At 39.3% G+C, this 4,710-nt stretch overlaps 1 pseudogene across 1 annotated transcript; it reads right to left on the reverse strand.

Annotated features, from left to right (window-relative positions):
* Positions 1-2,693: 2,693 nt before the first annotated feature.
* LOC308653625 (actin-binding protein WASF1-like) lies at positions 2,694-4,299 on the reverse strand (annotated as a pseudogene). The gene has a single exon. The product of its transcript is annotated as an actin-binding protein WASF1-like (transcript).
* Positions 4,300-4,710: the final 411 nt, after the last annotated feature.

The raw sequence follows: 4,710 nt of genomic DNA on the forward strand, positions 1-4,710 counted from the left end.
AACCTATGAATGTTACTTTATATGGCAGAAGAGACTTTGTAGATATGATTAGGTTCAGGATCTTGATGTGTATACAATATCCTGATCAATAGGTGAGCACTAAATGCAATCACAAATGTCCTTATAAGGAGGCAGAGGGAGATTTGATACAGGAGACAGAGGCCATCTGACAGAAGCAGATTCCTTCTGCTTCTGTTTCCACAGTCAGAGAGAAAATACAACACTGCTAACTTTTGAGACGGAATTGGAGCTGGGGATGTAGTTCCATGGTAGAGCACTTACCCAAGGTGCTTGAGACTCTGGATTAGATCCCTAACACCTCCAAAAGGAAAAAACAAAGATGGAGGAAGGGACTATACACTAAAGAATACAAGTGATTCCTGGAAACTAGAGAGAGAAAGGAAAGGGATTTTCTCCTAGAATGACTACTCCTCTGCACATTGATTTCATCTGAGTGAAAGTGATTTGAGACTTCTGGCCTCAGAATTGTGAGAGAGTAAATTGCTCTAAGTCACCACGCTAATAGGAATTTGGTACAGAAGTCATAGGAATCTAATACACCAATGTTCAAAGATATTTATTAAGGTAGGAATTCCATTTTCTGTAGAAGATGAGATCCTTCAGAGGTCAGAGCTACTGGAGAGGCAACATAAACTGAAAAAAGAGCAGTGATGTGGGAACTGGATTCTAGACCCTGTTCTGCCAAAGACTTTGAGCCAAGTCACTTGGTTTTTCTGAGATTCAGTTTCCATATACATAAAATCAAAAGAATGACTGGGATAAATTATCCTAGAGAGATTTTTAATCTCCTTATCTTGTTTTACCAGATGAAATCAAGTAAGATGGATAAGGAAATAGGTTTAAAAAGGACACTAGATTCTCAACAGCCTTCTTAATAAGCCTGGGAGGGGCCTCTGGCTGGGAATATTTATTGAAAATTTATTTGGCCTCCACTGGGTGGACAGATTTCAGATGAGCAGTTTCATACAGTCTGCATAATGATCTTGATGATGTTGTTATTGGCACCCCTGTTGTGTTGGTGAAGAAATGAAAGATTAGAGGAGACTTGGTTTTACTCAGGCTGACACTGCTGAGCATAGGTTTGGATTAGGTTAGCTGGCACCAAAGGCCACTTGCATGAGATGCTCTTTTCTTGAAGGGTAGCTTGAGGTGATGCAGTAGGGCACTCAAAACTTAGGGAAGGTGCCCAGTTGTGTCTCATCCTGAGTCCTCCTTTTTTTTTTTTTTAAACTGTTGAATGCCAGTATTGTCTTGTTGGAGGAAAGAATAACTCAAAACTTTCATGCTGGAAACTGTTTTGGAAACTGTTCTGGGGCAGTTTAGGTGAACAGCTACTTCTCATCTATCACCCAGAGTCACTTTATGTGTAAGTTAGAGTTTGGAAAAATCTGAATTTGTGGTGTACTAGAAATATCTAACATGTACTTTGGTATTTACTTAAATCCAGAATTCTTTTCTCTGGGATCATGATCTTAATTCTTAGATTATGTTTTCAGTCAAAAAAAATGGGTTCATTGTTTTTTTATACACTCCCTATTCCCTAGGGAGCACATTTTATAAGTAAATGCCCTTTTTGTTTGAAACTTTCAATGGATTGTAGAAAGGAACACAAAAGAAAACAACTTTTTCATTGATTTAAAATGGGGATAATGATACTTACATTACATGAAGATTGAGTTTGTATATACAAAGCTCCATGCAAAGTAGTTTTGATTTTTATTGAAATAAAGGGAGTGCAAAGTATCATCTGGCTTAACTTAATGTCTTTTCTTTTTTTAACCTTTAAAATGAACCATTTATTAAATCAGACTGTTATTTCTTACAATTATGTAAGTTACATGTATGTTTAATTCAGAGTATTTCACATGGAAAATTTTTAAACTCCTATAGGCAAGCAAAATTGTATCACACAATATATAAGTGGGAAAGGAGTACTGCTAAACATTCAAATAAGGCAAGTATTTAAAACAATAAAATAATAATAAAAAATTTGGGGCTGGGGATGTGGCTCAAATGGTAGCGCACTTGCCTGGCATGCGTGTGGCCCCAGGTTCCATCCTCAGCACCACATACCAACAAAAGATGTGTCCACTGAAAAAAAACTAAAAAAATTCTCTCTCTCTCTCTCTCTCTCTCTCTCTCTCTCTCTCTCTCTCTCTCTCTCTTTCTCACTCTCTCTTTAAAAAAAATTTAAGCATTCCTTTAAGAGAATTCAACACTACAAGCTAAATGTACTTTCTGAGTATATTCATATATCAAGGCAGTGTTTCTTCTTTTAAAACATCAGGAAGTAGAATAAGGCTCATTGATATTACAGCTGCCCTCAAGATTTCAATCTCATTCGCTTTCTTTAAATTAAAATTCACGAAGTGCACAATTAAGATATATCAAAAAAGTGAATCTGCTACTCTAACAACAGCTGTCCATGCTTAATACTTAGTGGTTTGTTGGACCGAATTATGTCTTTTCAGGGAAAAAAATAAGCCACTGTAAAACATTTAGTTTGAAATGTATGCTTATACTTTTCTTCAAAATCAAAAATTATGGAGGAAAAGGGTTATTTATTATAAGGAATAGAAAGCAAAACACTAGAATGACCAAACATTTTCGAAGAACAAGCACCACAAAGGACATTTGCATTCAGTTTTGTAATATTTATCAATGCATTTTTCTTATTCCAACCAATCTACTTCATCAAATTCTGAATCATCTTCTGAATCACTATATTCCACAGCAATACGGTGAGACAGGATGGTGGCAACATCATTTTCAATGCGTTCATGCTTAGCTTCCTGTTCACGCAGCTCTTCTACTTTGTGTAGTTGAATACCTTTTCGTATTGCTTCCAGGTAGAGTTGATGGATGACGCTTTGGTCAGAAGCAGGTATAACTTGTGATGGAGGAGATGGAGGCATTAATGGACCATGGGGACCTGGGGCAGTAGATGGTGTTGGATGTAGCCCAGAGGGAGGATGAGCAAGAGCTGCAACTGTGACAGGTGATGATGGTCGAATGCCAGGTGGAGGCAGAGGAGGCGGTGGTGGGGGTGGAGGCAGCCCCTGGACTTCACCTTGTGGGAGTGGATGAACTGGTACAGTCTCACATACTAGGGCAGCTCTAGCTACTGGTGGAGAGGGTTGTACTAGAGGAGGTGCAATTGGAGGAGGAGCTGGGTGAAGAACTCCAGGCGCAATCTGAAGAAGAGCTGGAGGTGGTGGTACAGCTGGAGCTTGCAAAGCAGTGGTTGGAGGTGGAAGTGGGAGAGGTACTGGAGGGGGAGGAGTGGAAGTCATTGAAGCTCTTAATGAAGAAATTGACAAGACAGATGGAAGAGGTGGTGGAGGAGGTGGGGGAATGGGGCTCACAAACAGAGGTGTTCTGCCTGTGGCTGGTGACTGAGGGTGATTTTCTATCAAACCTGTAGCAGAACTGATACAGGTGGGTATGGGTTTTGCATCTCCTGTTCCATGGATGGGTGGAGGCGGAGGTGGTTCATGTGGTCTGACTAAGACCCTTTCCTCAGCTCTAGTCAGAAGCTCACTCATCTGACTAAATGGCAAGGCAGAAAGTGAATAAGAGCCATCCATATGATCCACGTAAGTCTGAGGTCTTGTTTCAAAATGAGAGGCTGGGCCATTAGTAACTTCAGTATGCTTATATAAGAGATTAGCATCTCTTCAGCCAGCTCTGGACCTTGGGCCAGCTTCTGCCATTCTCTCCTCCTGTCAGGAGGTGCTCTTGGCACTTTTTCTGGTTCATGAGGACGATCTAGATTTTTCTGCTTCTGTTTCCTCTTTTCCTTCCTCTTGTCCTCTGTATCTTGCAACATTTTTTCTTTCCACAGATCAAAGAAATATGAAGGATTGGTATTAAAAACTTCAAACCTTCTTTACCATCATCTCTATAAGGAGTGAGTATGTTGAGAGGTGGAGGTTGTTCACAAACATCTTATGTCTCTTGTAATGGAATAGGCAGAGTCTTGCAGTCGAAAAGCTGCTGATCTTGAATTGTAGAACTTCGGAAGGCTTTTCTCATTGTTATGTCCTGCAAAGACAATTCTTCTTCTTCTTGCAGTGAGTTAACTCTGAAGGAAAAACTATGTGCTTCATTGAATAATTCTCCAAATATATCTTCAGCATATTTACTTAGGCTACTTAGCTGTCTAATTATATTTGCCAAAGAAATATTGGTTACACATTCCAGTTCATTCTTAATGCCTTTAGGCAGTGCTGTGTGGCACAAGTGCCTAGGATCGATGTTTCTTTTCACTAACGGCATCTTGAGATAAACCTCTGTGCTAGTTCACCCATCATAGGGGGCGAAGATCGCTCTTCCCCTTTTCCTGAGGCTTTGTGGTATTACCCAATCCTTAGTTTGGGGGAGGGGGCACTTAATGTCTTTTCAATGAAATTTATGTATACATTCTAGTGAAAAGAAATTTTGTTTTGATTACAAAAAGAAAATTATTTTACTAATTGTAAAGACTTTAGTTTTTAAAATTAGTGTTCCTGAAACTGTAATCTCTGAGCATATATTTTGGGGTCCATGAGAATTGTGTACTTTAAAAGGGGCCAATATGTTCCCTGAGGTTGAAACTTATTTAGTTTCTATCCTGTTTCCAGGATGACTTTGCACATATTATAATTGGCCAAGATGGATATGTGCATAGATACACATACTCAGACACAT

The sequence above is a fragment of the Spermophilus citellus genome (assembly GCF_964194105.1).
Source record: "Spermophilus citellus genome assembly, chromosome: 7".
NCBI lineage: Eukaryota > Metazoa > Chordata > Mammalia > Rodentia > Sciuridae > Spermophilus > Spermophilus citellus.